Raw genomic sequence first — 21,463 nt, 5'->3', positions numbered from 1 at the left:
GAGATACAACTTCAAAACTACCAAGATGGCTATACTCAAAGATAAAGATAAGACAAAGACAAGATAAAATCAAGTGTTGGTGAGACTATGGAGTAACTGGAAGCCTCACATTGCTGGTAGAAACTTAAAATGGTACAGCTGCTTTGTAAGATGGTCTGGCAGTTTATCCAAAGGGTTAATAAACTTAGAGTTACCATAGGACCTAGCTATTTCACTCATAGGTATATCCCTAAGAGAGACGATTCGTCCACACAAAAACTTGTACATGAACATTCATAGCAACATGATTCATAACAGCCAGTGAAAACAACCTACATTGCCAACCAACTGATGAATGGATAAACCAAATGCAGAACATCCATACAATGGAATATTACTTAACAATGGAAAGGAAGAAATATGAATAGCTGCCATAACATGGATGAACCTTAAAAGCATCATCTAAGTGAAAGGAGCCAGTCCAAAAAAATTACATATTGTGTGACTACAGTTACATGAAATGATCAGAATAGGAAAATCCAAAGTAGATTTCTGGTTGCCAGGAAGGGAAGAAGAATGGAGAATGACTGCTAATGAGAACAGCATTTCTTTCTGAAGTGATGAAAATGTTCTAAAATTACAAAGAAGCAATGGTTACAGAACTCTGTGAATACACTAAAAACTGAAAAGTACACAAATGGTTGAATTGTATGGCATATAAATTATATCTCAAAAAAAGCTATTTTTTTAAAGCACTGGACACTGTAGGCAGAAAAAATTGTCTTTACCCAAAATATTTCTTTTTATTGTTACTCCGTATTTTACTCCATGGTGTGATTGCACAGATATGGGGGGAGGACTCACTGTCCCCGAACTGATCTCTTGCCCTTGCCCTACTCCTATTTCACTACCTTGTGAAATCATACTTTATTAACTTCATACTTTCAGCTTAAAGCTTTGCTAACAAATATTCACAACAAATCAGAGAATTATTTCTCATTGAGCCTTTTCAATCATGTGCTGTTTAGTCTGAATGAGTTTGTCAGATCTTCTGCTGACCAAGGGATTTGGTTGAGGGCAAACAGGATGATAAAGTGCTAAGGGATGAAGGACAAGGGTGCAAGAGAAAAGAAGTTTAGGAGCATGCAAATTTTCATTTTAGTATTTTAGTATCACTGATCTTATTGCCTACCTGTCTTTGCTAATGCCCTGACCTGTTTCCTCTTTTTCTTCCTTTTTTCATCCACGATACATAAAACCTCTGCATCTTGCAGGGCCTAACTGAAAGGCCACTTATACCAAAAGCCAAGATTGCATACAATTACTACTCATATTTCTATTTCTTCTGCTTTTGGTCCATATCCTTATTGATTTTCACTTGAAATTACTTTGAAATTTCTTCATTCTGCTTCACATATATTGATTTACATCCTAGTATAAAAAATTCGTTCTAGCGGACGCCTGGGTGGCTCAGCGGTTGAGCATCTGCCTTTGGCTTAGGGCGTGATCCTGGAGTCCCCAGGATCGAGTCCCACGTTGGGCTCCCTGTGTGGAGCCTGCTTCTTCCTCTGCCTGTGTCTCTGCCTCTCTCTTTGTCTCTCTCATGAATAAATAAATAAAATCTTTTTTTAAAAAATTAGTTCTATAACATACCTATGCCATAGATAGGGGGTAGGCTTTCTTTGAAGGATCAACTCCAGTGCATAGTCAGGAACTGTCTGAAAAGGACTCCAAATCATGTCCACTCTCAATAAAGAGTATTGTTGCAATCAACTAGTTAAGTCTGCAATGAGCACGGGAGTGGGTAGAGAATAGGCATGTTATCTCTGACAGCTGTCACTGCTTATAGAATCCTTTGTTATTTGATATTTCCCTCTACCTTATAATCAGACATGATGTTTAATTACACAGTAGAGAAACTTTCTTCATTGTTGCATATCAGTGTAGGCTGACTTGCTAGTGATATCATTTGCTAATAATCCTAATAATCTGTACTTGAAAATACTGCATGATACTACAATATTTCATCTTTCCACACTATGTGTCTTAGATCTTCTGATCTCCATTAATAAGAAAAATAAATTTAAATATAGGTATTTAACATATTGTATATAACAGACAATAGAATTATTGTTATACACATTTTTTTCTACCCAAAAATCCATCTCCTTTATCCTTCCTTTCTCCTTCCAGAAACAATTATAATATTGTTCTATTAGCTACCCTTCTCCACAGGTCCCCATGATTAAAGGAATACTGATGCCAATACCAACCAAGAGTTGAAGTCAATTTGAATGAAGACAATCATGACAATCCTATTCCCCGGCCTGGAGTTGGTTTAAGCCAGGAATGTGATGCAATTCTGATGAGAGGAAGTCTCCTGGGAAAGCCTGCTCTCCTTTCCAAGACTCATAGAAATAGATATTCTTTCTCTAGATATTGTTGAGTCTAGATACTATGGCTAGAACTGCTACAGACATCACGTTGTGGGTCTGAAAACAAGTCTTACCCACAGAGGAAGGTGAAACAGGATAAATGACAATGAGGCAGAGCCAGAGTCCTAACAACCTGCACCTGGAGCTTTCCCAAAAAACGGACTTCTTGTTAAAAGAGGTAATGATCCCGGTATTTTTTAAACACACTTCAGTTCACTAATAGTTCACCCTAAGTAATATATATATTCATTCCAAACTATCGCTATACCTACATATTTGACAGCACAGACATAAACATTTATCAGTAATCAAAATAATATTTTCCAGGTATGTATGTGTATGTGTGTGTAATTTTAAATGCTCTTTCTAAGAATTCTATAAAGTCTATAAAGTAGCTATTTTATAGGAATTACCATCTTCAATTAAAATATAAAGTAACTGAGACTCAGACATGCCAGAGATCACACAATTGGTTAGTGGCATTTTTCATTCATGCATTTCTCTAGGCCATCTGAGTGGCATTGCTGAGCAACACAATCATTGTTCCATCCAAGAAAAGTCAACTGCATTCTTTGTGCCAGACATCAATTTAAGGACTGGTGATCTGCCTGAAAGGACTTTTGATCTCATGGAGCTCTTAATCTGTAGGGAAGAAATATAATAGATAACTACTGGAGGAAAAAAGTTACACAATTAAATTCTATTAGTCCTATGAAGGGAACAGATTTAAGAGTTTTCAAAAGAATGGAAAAGTGTATTACAGGAACCTAATCTGGACCTGGATGTCAGAGTAGTCTTCCTCATGGAGCTGAGCTTTACCCTAAGATCTGAAGACAGGAAGGAGTTAGTGCACTGAAATGGAGGGAAAAAAAAAAAGAAAAAAAAAAAGAGATGGAGGATTTGGGTGGATAGCATTTCAAAGAAAAGGAACAGTATGTGAATATATGCAAGACCCTTAGGCAAGAAGGAGTTTCGGTTTCTCCAGGAACAGAGAAGGCCAATCTGCAGGAACATCATGTTCATGAGGATGCAGACATACCATGGGACAAGGTGATATGGGTCAGGAGTATCAAGAAGAATCTGAAACCGTTACAGAGTTTTAATTAGGTAAGTAATAGCATTTGATTTATAAAGATTTGGAAGATGCACTATAGAGAGGCAAAAGTGGAAGGTGTAGATGTGATTACTGAAGAATAGGTAAGCAATGATGGTGGTTTAGATGAACCTAATTAATCTCTCTTTCTTCTTTCTCTTTCTGCCATACAAATCCTGCACTCCAAAGTAGTTTCTCCTATCCTGGCAACAGCACAGCCTACAAACCTTTAAAGCATTGGGATTCAACTGCCTTTCAATGCAAGATAACTGGACAAGAGTCACAAAGATACAGTTCTTAGGGGCCTAAAGTAGAAGTCACAAAAGTGGATGTTACAGGTAGCAGTGTGCCAGTGAAGGGAAGGTGTTTTTAAAACTTCATTTTCTAGGGGATCCCTGGGTGGCTCAGCGCTTTGGTGCCTGCCTTTGGCCCAGGGTGCGATCCTGGGGTCCCAGGATCGAGACCCGCGGCCAGTTCCCGGCGTGGAGCCTGCTTCTCCCTCTGCCTGTGTCGCCGCCTCTCTCTCTCTCTCTCTCCCCCCGTCTGTATATCATGAATAAATAAATAAATAAATAAATAAATAAATAAATAAGTCCTTAAAAAAATAAATAAAAATAAAATAAAACTTCATTTTCATGAGTATGTGATGTGGGTCCGCTCGTGCACAGGGCTCCTGCAAGGGAGCCTTGGGTGTCAGAGTCGCCTGGCTGAGCAATACAACTTACTGTTTTTTCATCAAAGATAAGCCAGTTACTAAGTGTGTGCTAAGTAGCTGAAGGAACTAAGCTGCTAATAAGTCCAGGAGTGTTAAATACAAGCGGTTAAATGTTGAGGAACCATCATCACCAATGACAGCCCTAGTTTTAGAGTAGGAGAGTAGGACAGGTCTATTCTAAAACTAAGGCTGTCATTGGTGATGGTGGTTCCTCAATATTTAACCGGCTGATATTTAACAATCCTGGACTTACTAGGTTAATAATTGCACATGGCAAATTCAGTTTTATGGGCAGCCCGGGTGGCTCAGCGGGTTAGCGCCGCCTGCAGCCCAGGGCGTGATCCTGGAGACCCGGGATCGAAGTCCCACGTCGGGATCCCTGCATGGAGCCTGCTTCTCCCTCTGCCTGTGTCTCTGCCTCTCTCTCTCTCTCCGTGTCTTTCATGAATAAATAAATTTAACAATTTTAAAAAGAAGATTCAGTTTTATACCAAGGATACTGTTAAGTTTTTTAGTAACTAGATGGAAATGAGACCGCCAAGGCAAGCGAGGGTCCAAGAACAGATTTTATTGCAGGCACCCTCGGGCGAGGTTCCACGACTCACGGGGGAAAGAGAGTGAGTCGAGGAAGTCGCGCCAAGACAAGGTGGTCGGGGGTTTACATAACGTTGTAAGGCAGAACGGTTTCCTATTGGTTGGCTCATATGCAAAGGAAGGATTGCAATCCAACCAGTCAGAGTGACCCTCACTATGCAAAGGAAGAATTGCAATTCGACCAGTCAAAGGTGACTTCCTCCTCTGGGGTTTGAAGGGCATTGGGTTCGGTTGGGGAAGTCCAAAGGAGAGGTGTAAGGGTCTGCTCAAGCTGTCGTCCCAAGTGGAGGTGGTGACAGGAACCTCAGCCATTTTGGCGTATCCGCCATCTTGAGGAGTTTCCCTTCCCGCCTGGCCCCAACAGATACTAGTGTGGGAGATCCAGGGAAGGCGCTGGCAGCAGGAGGCCCAGCCCAGTGCACAGCGACAGTCGCAAAGGCGCAGCCGGCTTGCAGTCACGCCCGGGCGGGGTGCGCAGGGCCACGGTGGCGGCAGCTGCAAAACGAGCCAGCGGCCCGCGTGGCCATTTTCCGGTGCACACAGAAAGGCCTGTTGGTGTCCTCACCTTCACCCTCCCTTCCGGGAGCCCATGGCGGGGGGCGGGGGAAGCTTCCCAGGCGGGCTGAGTGGGCCGCGAGAAACCCGCCGCGGGCAGCCCGGGGACAGGCCCGGCAGCACCCGGCCTGCTCGCCTGTAGGTCAGCCCCGATGCTGGAGGCCGGAAGCCGGCGGCCGGAAGCCGGCTGCAGCTCCCCTCCCCCACGCACCACCCCTGCTCCCAACAACCACCGCGGGTGGAGGAGGGCGGGGCCTACCCAGCCCCTCGGTGAGAGAGGAGCCTGCGGCAGGAGCAATATGGCGGCCCACACGAGCCACGATGGTGCCGGGGGAGTGCTGCCTGGAAAGCACGTTGTCGATCCAGGCTTGTCAGTGTTTCCGGTGATTTCATCTTGAAGGTCACGTGCGAGACGACAGACACAGGACGGGAAATTTTAAGACTTTGGAAGGCCACACGTCATTGCTCAACATAATAGAGCGAGAATTAGAAACTAAATGAAACTACACCAAATGCATCATTACGTTCTGGAACGTTCATGGAAGATGTTTTCATCGTGCTAATGCACAGATACAAGTATTAAAATCAGCAGCTCGAGGATACCCATTCTGTCTAAAAATGAATCCTTCCTGTAAGACTAAGTTGGCCTCAAGGTGCTGGGGATGATGTTCATGTAATGAACAAAACGCGAGTCTAAATCGTGACTGAACATTGAAATGAAGAGGAAAGAAGAGAAATGTCATTGAAGTTCTGCGGGACCCAGGAAATTTGACAAAAATCCCCTACCCCTGGACAAGCAGAGCAGGACTAACTCCATTTTGTGCTGCCCCCGCCACCTCCTGTATCGCCCCCAAATGACCTGCTCATTGCTTAGGGCGCTGGCACACCTATCAGAAATCTGCGCAGTGATAGGCCAGTTCAAATGGATACTTTAGGGTAAAATGTAATTCAGTCGGCAACCTGCTTGTGGACGGACATGACTGTGCAACTTTCTACGTATCCCATTGGCCACTGGCCCCTATAAAGCTACTAAGCCTCTTAGTCTTGGGGTCCAAGTCCCTGCTCCACTGTGTCGGGTATACTTGGACCCAAGCTCGAGCTTGTAAATAAACCCTCGTGTGCTTGCATCGGTGTCAGCTCCTTGGTGGTTTCTCAGATTCCCGATCTTGGGCACAATAGTACCTATCAATCAATCTCTTCTGTCTCCCTGATCCAAAAGTTTGTTGCACTTAAGGATTCAGTCATTTTATCCAGAGATGATGACAATAACAGGACTAACATAAGAGAAAACGTATCTCATGAACTGGATGATCTGGAATGCTCTTCCCAAGCACCATCCTCTGGAAAGGTAGCACTGAATAAAAAGAACCAATGGAGAAGAGCATGAAGTAAGAAGCATTCTGGCAGATTCAGAGTTAAACACATATACATGACCAAGAAAAGCAAGAATAAAATTACTAGTTTGATCATTCTATTGCCAACACACCTTTAAAATGTCCTAAGTGATATCTCGGGAAATTTTAGTTGATCTAATATCTTTAAGCTGGAAATTCCTTTGAAGGTATCATTTTAAATCGTGGAAGTGTACAAATAACACTCTTCTGGTTGTAAATAGAGCCTGTCATTTTTTCTTGAGATCTTACTGAGATACAGCTAAAAGAACTGGAAAATGATCCCTTAAATATTACTTTAAATACCTCTGGCTGGGGATGCCTGGGTGGCTCAGTTGTAAGTGGCTGGCTTGGGCTCAGATCGTGATCCCAGGATCTTGGGATCTAGCCCCTCCTCCGGCTCCCTGTTTGCAGGGAGCCTGCTTCTCCCTCTCCTCCATGCTAGTGCTCTCTCCCGTTATCTCTCTCTTTCTGGCTCTCAAGAATCTTTAAAAAAATATACTTCTAGCCTAACTAAATGTGAATGGTGCAATGTCTGAAAACTAGGATAATATTTCTACAGATGGTACACCCATTTATCAAAGGCTAAGAATAAGCCTGCAGAGAATAAGGATAGAGTTTGGAATAACTGGAAAGAAGTAAGTTAACTATTCTGGAAGAATAATATATTAATTTTTCAAGCTGGCCTGATCCTCTATAAATATGATATTTGAAATTATTATTACTAACATTGACATACCAAATAATGTTTCTAATTTGTCTGTGAAAATTTCCTTTCAAGAAGCCAAGAGCAGATGTGTTGCCTATGAAGGGAACATCAAAGGAAGGTGTGTACAAAAAGAAAACAAAATTGTAAATGTATTATTTCAATCTAAAATGTGACTTTGAAATAAACCATAGTTCCAGTGTTTTGATGAGGAAGAAATTAGAGCCATATCATTTCCACTGGACCTAAAAAAAAAAACAAAAACAAAAACCTGATAGTATATTAAGCACCTCCAACTAAAGGATGCTGTTACTAATGAGGTCCTGCACTACCTCATCATTCAAAAAAATTTCTTATAAGGGTAAGAATCTCTTAATGAAATTATCACAAATTTTTATTTGAAGTAAGTTAATTTTCCACTAAGCTTTTAGCAAGTCTTAGCTTTCTATCACATTCTGTGTATTTACTTTCTGGTGTCAAATTGTCTGGGTTTTGAATTCTAACACTACCACTTACTGTGTGACATTAAGTATAGTTAATCTGTCTCTACCTGTGTTTCCTCACTTTAAAAATGAAAATAATAATATTTGAATAAAAGAGTTGCTGTGAGAATTGAGTGAGATAGTTTATGTCAAGCCCTAGGACTAATGCCTCCTATATGTGAAGTGTTCAATAAATGCTAGCCTACTATTCTGTTATTGTTACAGTGTTTTAACCCTTTTTTTTAAAAAAATGTTACTACTTTAGATCAGGTAATGATTTGTTGAGCAAGTACAAAAGTATGATGTCATTCATTTACTTCAATATTCTAAATACCCCTCACAAAAATTGCCACCATTACCATCATCATCATGTCTCTTTTTATGTGAGGATATGGTTTTCTCTAATCCAAAATAGCTATCAAGATACTATGTTACAAATTACTGAGAATCAGAACTCTGTCCCTCTTATCTGAAGAAAATCAATTGTTATCTGATTAATCAAAAGATCATTATGAATAACCCCAGCTCTCACCACAATACTTTTTATTTTTATTTTATTTTTTTTTTTTAGAAACTGTTTTCCAACCTTATTTCCATTTTCTTTGCCTTTGTAGAAGAGCAGCTTAAGAGCGCTCAGTGGTTGTTCCTACCCATTCAGTAGCCTGAGCTGTGGGAGCTGCAGACCAGTCTTCAGTGGCCTGCTGAGCACTCCAGTCTTCAGTAGGGAACTGCTGAATAGTCACAGAGGGTACCTGCATGCCTTCAGACCAGTCTGCGACTTCAGGTTGAGTAGCAGTGAATGCAGGAGCTGGAGCAGTCCATTCACCCTGATAATATTTAAAGCAAAATTAAACATAAGCATGAATAACTGGGAGAGAAATCAATTTCGTTTTGTCCATAAATTGAAGGCCAATTAATTGTCTACAATGTCAAAACTGCAAACAATCTTGTATTATCATAAAGACATATTTCTATGAGGTAAAGAGTGTAAGTCAATAACAGAATAGCTATGCTTAAATCTTCCCTGTTTTCTTAGGAGGGACATTAACATAAGAAATCAAATTTGCAATTCACCAAGAAGTACATGGCCTATATTGTCAAAGGAATTTATTACACACAAACAGGTCTATAATTTTTCCTCTAAAAAACAAAAGGATGGATTATATTTAGGTAAAATCTTGCATTAATAAACAAAGAAATTGACAAGGATTGGAAAATACCACCTGAAGTCTAAATAATTCAAAAGACATAAAACCTCCCACAAATAACTTAAATTCTTAAATCCACGATAGAATATGAGGAGGCATAGGGAAATGGTTCAGTACAAAATACAAGGCAGGTAATCTTCCTTTTATAAAGCTGGCAAATATAAACATGTCACAAATCTACCAATCCTCTGCCTCACTTTCCAAAATTCTACCTCTAGTAACAATATTTCAAAATCCATTCTTATTGCTCAGTTTGATGGCGCTTTCCATATTGTTTTATTTTACCAGATTTTTTAAAGGGTTTTAGGATTTGAAGTCAATAAAATCACAAGTAGATGCTTCTGATTTTTGTTTTATATGTCAATCACTAACTCTTTCTTTATTGTTGTTTTATTGTGTTTTGTATTGTTTTTGTTTTATTTGCTACCTAAAAGCCTTTGTCAAAGCAAAAAGGTGATTTCCACATTTTCTAGGATACCATGTATATTAAAACACCCTTAGGTTATCAAACTGTTGACAGGATATAGGAAATTTCTCTTTAAGCTACAATTGTGGACTGTGAGAACAGCAGGAGAACCAATATATCTTAAAGCCCCCTTTTGTTTGTCTTAGTCATCTCTGCCTTCTAATCTCATTAATCTAACCGAGTAATACTGGTTCTGGTTTGTTTGGCTTTTTTCCTAAGATGAAAATAAAGGATATTGTCTTTTGATATTTAGTACAAAGCATCCATCTTAAGAAGATCTAGGCAGAGATGGCTTAACATTAAATTATCTATATTGCTGGTTCTCAGAGAGGAAATGTGGCTAAAGTCTCTATTACTGTTCTTACATCTTCCTGTAAAAGGGAAGATCCATGGAGATGGGACCCACTGCAACCACTCTAGGAAATGGCTCCTTTACTTTTACATCAGTCCTGGTAATCAGTGACCAGTGACAACAAATACAGAGAAGTGTGTAAAATAAATAAATTATTATCAAGAAGACAACCAGTGCGTGCCAAGAATACAGAATGCACCTTGACTGTAGTGGTAAATGCTAAGAAAAATCCCTGTCATATGAACTAAGGATCTCAACAGCAAACCCAATCCTAATCTCAGCCAACTTTTTTACCTGCAATCACAAACAGTAAAAAACCCAAAACAGTGAATATGGAGAACTGAATGTTATAACCTCTTATCTTCTCTTATAGTTGTATGATATAAAAACTCTAATAATATTATTACATTAGTGTGTCATTTCTTTTATGACCCCAACTGGATACATTCCTTATATATATAACCAGGTAGCTTAAAATCTATTTTGTCCTAGATCTTAAAAGCTAAGCTCATCCAGTTCAAGGTAGAAGTTTATAGGCTTCTGGCAATAATTGTTGTGTACTAGATGATGTTAATGAGGGAGACAAATTAGGAACTTTATTGAGAACTCTCACCATGAAGACTAGGGGAAAAGGGGGAATTTATTAAAAATATATTTATGTTATAATAAGATACAATAAAAAAATAGGTAAAAGAACTTTTTTAAAAAGTGACAAATTAAATTCACAATTAGGATTAAATATTAAGAGTTAAAAATACTGAAATAAGACATGAGCTTTGAGATGTTAAGTCTATGCCAATAGAATAAAAAAAGAAAAGGAGTGCAAAAGAGATAGTGGATTTTTTAAATGTGAATTTAAACTAGAAAATGTAAAAATATGTAGGATTCAGGTTTAGCAACAGAACAAAGTACTAAAAAAAAATAAATAATAGTAAAACTACAACAGTAGGATGGGAAGTATATTTTTGAAACAATCAAAATACTATGAGAACTAGAAAAAATGTAAGACAAAAAAATTAAAATACACAAAAGAGCAGAAATAAAATACTTGAAATCTAACAATAATTAACATTTCTCAAGTCCTTTCAATTTGTTAATGTTCTTCATCATGGACTAGACTGTGGTGTAAATTAAAATTTCTATTTCTTTCTGTCTATATTGTAATTTCAACTTTATGAATGGCTGCTCCTAAGTAACCTGTTGGCTTTTAACTATGATTGTCTCATTTCTAAAACAGAGGTGATAATTGTACCCCCTCATATAACCTTAGTAAAACTCAAATGAGTTAATTCCTATAAAAAGCTTATAACAGTGGGCAGCCCAGAGGAGAAATGGATTCTGTCTCTTAACGGGGGAGTAGGCAATGTCACATTGCAAAAGAGAAGGTGAGGTACATGTTGTGGCCATCTTTTGAAACACAATCTGCCACAGAAAAAAATACATTAAAAACATGTAACAATGGTTACCAGAGGGAGTGGGTGAACACAGTGTATGAGATAGAATATGAGAAAGATGGAAGAAATATGTAACTTTTCCTTGGGACTAGCTACGTCATTTATGCTCCCTAATCTCCACACCTGGAGAACACCTCACTCCACCTTTAGGCTTACATTTCCCAACAAAATGACTGAAATTCCAACAAGACATCCTTGCATGGTTAGGCCATTCTTTTGGAATCATACCACAGTTCAAACATTAAAATCACTGTATGTGTTCATCCTAATATACTTGGTATGCTTCTTATAAGTTATAAGGTGAGGTGAGAATTTAGAATCCTCTAATCATCTTCTTTATAATTATGTCATATATATTCTTTATAAATAATATCATGTTATTTTTAAAATATTATTAAAATATCTGATGCTTAAATATATTCAAAATAAATATGTGCCACTGTTCATGTTATTACCATCTGGCAAGATTGATGCCTACCTGCTCTTTGCTCAGACAAAACTTAAAGAAGATCCTCATTTTAAATTCAAAAATCTCCTAATACATGGTCCTTGATTCAAGCGTGTAGAACTCAAGGCAATAATTCTAGCCTCCCTCTGTCCCCAAAATGCATGAAATAAAACCTCAAATATAAAATCACAACATCCCTCACATTCATTTGGGTAACAAAGCAGCTGAGGCATACTATCACTCCCGGGATAGAACTAGCCTCTATCACCCTATAAGGATCCTTAATCCTATTCAGTTCAAAAACCAAGGTGCCAGGGAGCCTGGACAGAGCCTATGAGAGCCTTCTAGGACCCATCTTTGTCTCCTCAAGTCCTGCCTCCCAAGTGCCTTTGCTAACCCAGTGCATGGTTAGATCACATGTATTGTTTTGATAGCTGGATTTCTGGGCCATTATTTTGGTCAGAAATCCTTTCAATAGCTTTTCAAAGATGCCATGGAGTAATGTAAGCAAGTAGAAAAATAAGGTTGAAATAAGCAGTCGTTGTGTACCAGAGTATATCACATTGAATCCACCTCCAAAAAACATCAGCTTGCAATGAAAGCCCACTTTGGCTCTTTTAGGAAGATTTGATGATACACATGTGCATTCTTGACTCAAGTGACATCATCTTATCCTTATTTCAGAGCATAATGAATTAATCTAAATTTTACAGTTAAAGTAACTTTCCAAAATACATAACATGTCAATTAGCTTACTGAGGAAGAGATTTTTTGGTTTGTTTTCATTTTTTTTAACTCATTAAGGGTGCTTTCTCACTTTATAGATGAAAGGAAAGTCATTAATATAATGCAAAGTGTGACCATTTGGTAAGGAAATGACATGTTGCCTAGGAAATTCCATGCTTTCCTTTGTGGCCATATCCACCACTGAGCTGCCATCCCTTCTATAGTATCTATCTTTTCAAATATTTTCCTTTAAAATAAATCTCATTATGTCCAATACCTAGGCCAAATCAACCATTGCAGTATATAATAATTTTCCCATTCTTTCTGATAGGTGCATTTCACCATGACAAATACTACATCTGGTGTTCAGTTACAGCAACTGGAAATGTAACAATCTTTACACCACCTCCCAAACTAATCAGGATGCTTAATGGCTTTTTAGATACAAGTGGATGCAAGATCACAATGTCCCAATAAGCTCACACAGTAATTTTCCTCTTTTCTTTTTTTCCTCTTTCTTCTTTTTTAAAAATAAATCTGAAATTTAAACCAAAAAAATCCATCAAAATGTTCTAGAAAAAGAGCCACATTACTACCCATTTGTCAGCCTAAATTATATGCTTCTATCACCCTCCCCACCTTGAAAATAGACTCTTTAATAAACACAGGAGGAAAAAATAAATAGGTTAACCAGGAGAAAGGTCATGCCTTGTCTGTTGTAATACAGTCTGATCACCCAAAGTGATTGATTTCTTAAAAGAATCCATATCTGTGGCTCTTATAGACATCCTGCCATCCTACAGCCATCTACAAGGTAGCTTGCACTTCTGAGGTCATTCAGAGTACTTGAATCCCTGTGGTTCTCTCAGGAAACCCAAGAAGTTCAGTAGTCACCTTTTTTTGTGGATTGAGGCTTTTCAGTCCTTTTCTTTCCCTTCAAAAAAGAAAAAGAAAAAGAAAAACTATGAAAATGGAAGTGCTAAATACAAATGATTTAAAAATACTATGTATTTTTGCAAATCAATACCTTTGCCTCCATTCTTATAAAATCAAGGAAAACTATTTTCCATATGATAATATATTTCTATTTTTCTCTCTCTGAAAAGACATGTGATGGTGAAAGCTAAATACACGTAGTCCTTGACCCAGTCCAAACAGAGCTAATTCAAAGGAACCATTGATTATTTTTGACTGCTTAGTATTAAAAACAAAAACAAAAATTCTATGACTTCTCCTCCATTCTTGCCTATACAGTCTTTCTTCTCCTTCATGTGGATTCTTTCTCCTCTTCCCCAAGAAACACAGTGATGGGGCAGCCTATACAGTCTTTCTTCTCCTTCATGTGGATTCTTTCTCCTCTTCCCCAAGAAACACAGTGATGGGGAGCCCTGGTGGCTCAGCGGTTTAGCGCCACCTTCAGCTCAGGGCATGATCCTGGCATGATCCTGGGGTGATCCTGGGGACCCAGGATCAAGTCCCACATCAGGATCCCTGCATGGAGCCTGCTTCTCCCTCTGCCTGTGTCTCTGCCTCTTTCATTCTCTTTGTCTCTCATGAATAAATAAATAAAATCTTTAAAAAAAGAAAGAAAGAAACACAGTGATGTAAATTCCTAACACTGTTGTAAAATCAGTGAAAGTAATAAGCATTGAGTTTCTACCACTGCCTGGCAGCTTCTTCCTCAAATAAAACAATACAAGAAAAATGAACCAGAAATGGAGAAAAGCAAAAAATTCATCACACTATGCTAACTCTTTACCATCTACTTTGTTCTGACCTGTTTCATAACACCCACTCTTCACTACCATTGTCACTAACACCACAACTACCGGTAACTATTTAGCATGTAAAAACTAAAATTTAGTCCAATGCAATTAACCTTAGTTTCCCCTGATAACCTAGGCTCTCTCCTTATGTAATTCAGCCTCTGTTTTTATGACTCCAACAAATCTTCCATGTTCCATTCATCCCTCCCCTCCTCCTCTTCAAGATGGCATCAGGTGAATGAGGAGGGGTGTAACATACAAGGCATTAGAGATTGGGAAAGGGAGCCAGGATTGCACTACTCAAATATTTAATCACATTTATTTTTATTTTTTGGTGTGAGTGATGACTTGCTGACTCTAATCACTGAAGTCCTTGAGCTCACCCATTTGCCTCTAATCATATAGTATCTGAATGCTACTATCTCCACTCTACCACTCTGTACCTCCACAGCTCTCCCCAGGGCACACAGATGTTTCCAGGTCCCTTTGGTAACCAGTTTATCTGAAACTGGGATATTGAACAAATCCAATGTGATCAAAACACAACTTTTTAAAAATCTTTTTCTTTAAACATTTTTTTAGAATAAGAAAATCTTCTTCTCCCCTGCACTTAGAAACAAACCTTCAGTCGTTGCAACTCATGAAACTTTCTAATTTGGTTAATTTAAGCTATTCTATATAGTAATCAAAACTCAAAACATGACTTTAACTAGCATCTCCTCTCCTCCCTTTTGCTGGGGCCTGAGCTGCCCGCTTGCAGTGGGAAAAGAGGGTTGAGATCATTATCTTTCCTTGCTTAATCTTACTCCTTTTCTTCCACAAGTTTAGTAAGGAAAATTTAGAACTCTCAGGGTTGAGCCCAGAGGAAGAAATTATTAAAAACAGTAGCAGGCTCCATTGTTTGTTGTCTGGTGAGGAAGTCTTCTGGGAAAGATGTTTAACACTGACTCTACAGGGGAGTACATGTGCCCCTTGGGGATTGCCTTTACTGAGAACCTCCATCTCTGTCCCATGGACTGATGTCATTTTTAAGCCCCTAACTTTCAGTGTCTCATTCAATTTGGACTCTCACTAAAAGATCCCTTATCTTTCCAACCCTGGGCAAGATCTTGTTCCATATGGGCTACTACCAGGAACATACATCCTTTGTCCCAACAAACTCTAGCGAGGGTTAGCCAGTTCTCACACTGCCACCTCTATCCTGCTGTCACAGACATACTGATTCCTGCCCTCCCAACTCTCACCAGCAGATCACTGACACAGAATTTCTGAAGCTGGAGCTGGGGATCTTATTCCCTACTTGCTGTAATTCTGAGGGTCAACTATGCTTGGCAACTACTATTTTTTATCATTAAAATTGAAGTCTATTTACAAAACCCAAAGCTAGGAATGCATTTCAAACTCTGAGTGGTCCCATTAAAGCTACCTCCCAAACTGAGCCTTAAGCAAAGGAGATAGAAACATCTCACCCTTCCCAGACACATGCATGCATACTCACATATGCATGTCTCTTTCCTCCTCAATAATCTCTTTATATACACGTTCCCTACCTTTTTCCTGATCTTGATGTAGATGAGGGGCCCATGAGATGTAAAATTTGATATTTTCCATCTCTTTTGTAAATTCAGTATATGGTAATCTAGGATCTCATTTTAGAATTTTACATAATTTCTATTTGTGGGAGTCCCAATACCTGAATTTTACTTTCCTTTTACACATCTAACTGTTCTTCTCTTTGATTCATGCCATCCCCCATTTGTTATGCTATGCTGTGGCATTAAGCTGAAGGCTGATTTTCTCCTAAGTTCTTGTAGTCTTTCTAATAAATTCAGAGAAGCTGGCCAAACACTTCAATAGCCCTGGGCTTCCCACGCTATTTGGTCAAACCAAAGTAAAGCTACTCCACATCAAAGTTTAAAGGACGGGAGGGAGGGAATCAGACATCCTGTTGACTGACTCTCCCATCTCTCCCCCCTGTCTTCCTGCCCATAACCCACTAGGATCAGAAAGGGAAGGGGGTGGTGTTTTCTTCTACTTCTTTTTCTGAGGGGCTGCCGCTGTCTTCTTATTCTCCTTCATTAAGACTATCAGGTGTTGTTACCTGGGAACAAAGCCATAGTATTTCTGCCAGGAATACTGCAATAAGCAGCAGGCCTATTGAAGCAAATGTCCTCTATTACATGTATTGACACTATAATTGCTTGAAATTTTGCCCCTCTAAATTCATGAAGTTGGTTTTTTTCTTCCCTTTCTAGTTGCTAAAGTAGGAAATATGACCACCTCTATAGTTAAATATAAATATGGCTTATTACCAGAATTACATGGGGAGAGTTTTAAAATATTGATTCCTGCCCTCCCAACTCTCACCAGTAGATCACTGAGACAGAATTTCCGAAGCTGGAGCTGGGGATCTTATTCCCTACTTGCTGTAATTCTAATGGTCAAGTATGCTTGGCAACTACTATTTTTTATCATTAAAATTGGAGTCTCTGTAGAGGTTATAAACTACAGAGAAGAAATATTAGAGATAGACAATGAGAATCCTCTGTAATACTTTCAATTTTAATCTCCCCCACATTTCCAGCAATTTCTGGAATATGAGGATTCATGGACACATCTAAAGTTTTGCTACTGATCAATAATCAATATAAACCTATTAATTAAGGCTTAATTTTCGGAAAGTGAAACACGTACTCCTACTGTAGTTCACACAGTACTTTCATAACAATAATTGGAATTGATTGGGGGGGAATTTTTTTATTGCCTTACTTTCATCTGTAGGAAGGTCAGAGTAAGCATTAATAAATTTTGATTTACATTTTCTAAAATGCTAAAGGAACAAAAGCTGAATAGCACTTTGACAAAAACAAAATATGTGGTTCTCACACTGTTAGAGAATTCAAAATCCTCTTGATGTCCAAGGGATATATGATATGTGAATGGAATATATCCAACATTTTTAATGGCTAAGCCTCACAAAATAAGTCAGAAAGATGAGGATGTTATTATCAAGAAGCTTTTAAGGATGAGAAAAAGTCTTCATTGTATCTATTCCCAAATACACTTGCTGGTTTTACACAATGATACAAAAAGAGGCTTAGGATAAAAATGTAAAAGACTTCTATCATAAGAAGTTATACCTCCTCATGCTAGCCTCTTTTGAACAAATAAACTTGCATAGTTCAGATACATCTCAAAAATTCCTAAGCCATAATCTGAAGATGGTTTTAACATCAACTGTTCCTGCAAATAATATTAGGAGGAACTTTTGTTGTCTCTATAACATATAGTCACTCCTTCTACTATGGCTTATGCTTCAAAATTTAGAAGGCAAGTATAAAATATTTAGAGGAAAAAAATACAGAAAACAGACTGTATCATGTTTACCCCCGGATTAAGGAAAGCTATTACTATCTTTCCCAGAGTTAAATATATTATACCCTGAGGTTTTAAGAAACTACTTACAAAGAAATTAGTTCTAATGCTATAGCTATGTAGAATAGTAATTTCCAAACTTATGTAAGAAACAAGTCCCTTTAGCAATCTAAAATTAAGGAGAAGTAATCAGAAGTTTTGTTTTAAGTGTTCTCTCCAAAATAACACTTTTAATCTCTTTTATGTCCATTTTTCTTACAGTCTTTTAAGATCAATTACATTAGTAAATGTTTCAGCTCTCCAACAGTCTCAGAGCATTTGTATCTGTATCTTCATTAGAACCATCTTATAGCTCACAAGTTCAGTTCTAGGGTATTTTATTTTACCTGAACACATTAGATCTCTAAGAGACTGATAGCATTTCTCATAGATGTTACTTAATGGGTTTAACACTATTCCTCAGCAAATGCATATGTGAGTTAACCTGTACTTTAAACAGCTTAATTGGAACTTAATTGCTGGACTTCTCTTCCCTAAAAACTTGTCCTTAATGGAATTCATACAGTAGTGGAGTTAAATGAGGTGATTTTAAATAGTTGTCAGGAGTTGTAGCTACTTTTTTGAGTATGACATTTGTCTTTACATTTATTACTATAAAATAAAGCAAAACTCACCTTAAATAGACAGCTTTTTTTTTATATTATCAATTCATCACATTATCAAAAATGGTCTCCAAGATGGTGTTCCCCACTCCTACCAGAGGGTACTCAGGCAATCCATTTGAGTTGAGAAGAAAATATTAAAATTCTGTTTATTTTTTTCATAAGAAAGAAAATTAGGAGAAATTAAGACCTGGCAGTCTTAATGAAAGTAAAATATACCCACTGCTGTCAGTTTTACTCACTGAACTTTATAAAGTGACACTAACATCAGAAGTAATAATGGATGAAGGAAAGTACCTCTCTTTTGTTTCTAGGTTTTGCTCTTCCAACCCTTCTCTATCCTTTCTGAATATCAATTTCCTTTTTTCTTTCCTTCTGTACAGTAAGTTACCGGAAGATTATTTCATTAAAAAAATTTTTTTACCCAATGAATTATAACTCCAAGCCAAATTTTGAGGCTTATTAAGTTCTAGTAATGGAAAAGTCCTGAAGAGACTGTTGAGCGTCTTTCCCCTGTTCCTAGGAGGGAGTGCCCTCAAGAATCTTAGATAGATGAGTCTTGTGGTTATTTATTATAGGTGTTTTGTAAAACAGGGAGCAGGAGGAGATTCTGGCTTTTAGCAGGTGACTCTGTATTTAACAAGTACCAGGTTAGTAGTGATGAGGATTGTACACTATTAATAAAACAGCTAAGAAAAGGACTAGAGAATTATGGTGGCTAATGGTCTGAAGAACATCTACTATAAACCTGATTTTATGATACATTTTAGAAGAGCAATTTGATCATAAATATTCACTCTCTTGTGACATGTTGCACATAAAGTCTGATCTCAGGAACATTTTTAAAATATCTTTTAAAATTACAGGAAATAAGAAAAGGCAGCTTTCATATGCAAGGGAAAGCTAGGTTTTTGCCACCCTTGGAGTAGGAACCCTCAGTCAAATTATTTCTACTAAAGATTTACCCTTAGGGAAACTCATAGTAAAGTAAACAGGTCAACTCACTGAGAATATTTTAACTTCTATAAAAGCATAAGACTTTTGTTTGGGTGACAAGTGGCTCGTAGGTGTCTAGTTTGGGATTCTATGATAAGCATTTTTTGCTATTTCTGGAGTTGAAGTGCTTGACCTTTTAGTTATACTATCTCTTTACTTCTGTCAGGTAATGGCAACCATTACCTCAACCTTCCTTAGAGGTACTAATGTTAGTGAAAACTCCTTCACTCTACCCCAGGTATGATGGATTGGGCCATAATTTCAAGCATAGCCAGTAAAGTTAGTACAGAGATAGTTTCCTGCTACTACTTCCATATTTCCTCAGGGCATATTTTAATCTGGGATTAAATAAATGTGGCTTTCTTAAATCAGAACCAGAGAGGAGAACCTAATTGTATTGCAGCTCAAGTTGCTGTAGTTTTGTTTTGTCTTGGTTTGGGTTTTGTTTTTTGTTTTTTTTTTTTTACACCTCAGGAGTAGTTCCTTATTTAGTCTGAGTTGGGCAATGGAGAAATGTGCTGAAGAAAGGAAGATAAAAGGGATATTTAGAACTTTTAAGCTCTGAGTCAAATCTTCAGTGTGGGACTTATTATTTTTAGCTTGGTGTGTATTCCCAAAATATAATGCACACTCGTATTCAGAGTAAGTATGAAAACAGTAAAACATATCCCAATAGTGTGTATATATATACTATATGGGTTACTTCATATTTTCTACTGTGTCTCTTCTTTCTGTCATTTTTGTTAGGTCAATGATCCATAGTTTAATTCATTGAACAAAAAAAAAGTTTTTAATGAACTAATCTTCCTGGTAACTTCTGTACAGAAGGGAGAAAAAAAAAAGGAAATTGACATTCACAAAGGACAGAGAAAGGTTGGAAGAGGAAAACCCAAAAACAAAAGAGAGGTACTTTCCTTCATCCATTATTACTTCTGATGTCAGTGTCACCTTACAAAGTTCAGTGAGTAAAACTGACAGCAGTGGGTATGTTTTACTTTCAGGCTCAGTTGTGTGCTATCAAGAGTAAGTGGAGGCACCTTCTAGAGGTCTCTGACAATCCCAGAGGAAATCTTTCTGCTTCCTCACTGAAGCCCAGAGGAGAAGGCTCATGGCAGTTCAGCTGAACCAGATTGCTTATGTGATGAGGATGGACAGCAGGAGGAGAGCGAAGCGATTCTGCACAGTGGATGGTGAATAATCAAAGAGAAGACAGATAACAGGAACTTCAAGGACTCAAGGGACACCATCTGAAGCAAAGTGACATTGATATCAACATCTAGGAAATGATAGAGGCAGATAAATTGCTCAGGCAAGAAAAAAAGAGATAGGATGACCCAGTTTAAGCAAAAAGTAATTTGCTAATCACAAGGTAAAGAAATAACACAATAGGCTCCTCTCTCCACTCACACACAGCAGGTATAGCCATTACCCAGATAAAGCGGTAGACAGAAAAGGAGATCCACTCAAATGTAACTGGTGCTCAAGCCACAGAGGGCTTCTTTGGAACAAGAGCTCACCCCAAAGAAAAATTGGCAGCCAGTGCCACCTGCAGAGGAAAGATATATCTTCTGCAGGCACCAGCTCTCCAAAGCTGACAGGCTGATATATTCTGCTGAATAAATCGAAAAACTTTCAAGTGGTCTAAAAAAGGTAGTCTGAAGTAGACTGCACTGCAGGGATCCAATCAAGTTAAGAATGTCAGGAGCCTGTGGCAACATCCACACCAGGAAAAAAGGCCCCCAAACTCTGAGTTAAGTGCAAATGAGAAAATATCATGGTGGGTTTTGTTTCTTTGTGTGAGTATATTTTGAATTTTTTTTCCAGTGATTGTATGTTGTGGCTTTTTAAAAGATACAAAACTGCAAATGGTTCTTCTCATATATGCAGAAAAGCAGACACAGAAAGTACTTTTTTTCAGGAGCACATATCAGGTGTGTTACTTTCTCCTGATTTTTTTTTCTTCAGCTTTTTGACCCAACCTGGAACTAACTTTCCCTTCCTCCAGGCTCTGCTCAAATGCTGCCTCCTTCTTAAGTCTCTCCTGAATGAATCTTTCATTG

At 38.1% G+C, this 21,463-nt stretch overlaps 1 pseudogene; it reads right to left on the bottom strand.

The window, feature by feature from the left end:
• LOC100683091 overlaps positions 1 to 5,573 on the bottom strand; it is a 120,706-nt pseudogene extending 115,133 nt beyond the window's left edge.
• Positions 5,574 to 21,463: the final 15,890 nt, after the last annotated feature.

The sequence above is a fragment of the Canis lupus genome, chromosome 12 (genome assembly GCF_011100685.1).
Source record: "Canis lupus familiaris isolate Mischka breed German Shepherd chromosome 12, alternate assembly UU_Cfam_GSD_1.0, whole genome shotgun sequence".
NCBI classification, from domain to species: domain Eukaryota; kingdom Metazoa; phylum Chordata; class Mammalia; order Carnivora; family Canidae; genus Canis; species Canis lupus.
Note: the sequence above shows the minus strand (reverse complement) of the source record. Positions and strands in the feature narration are given on the sequence as shown.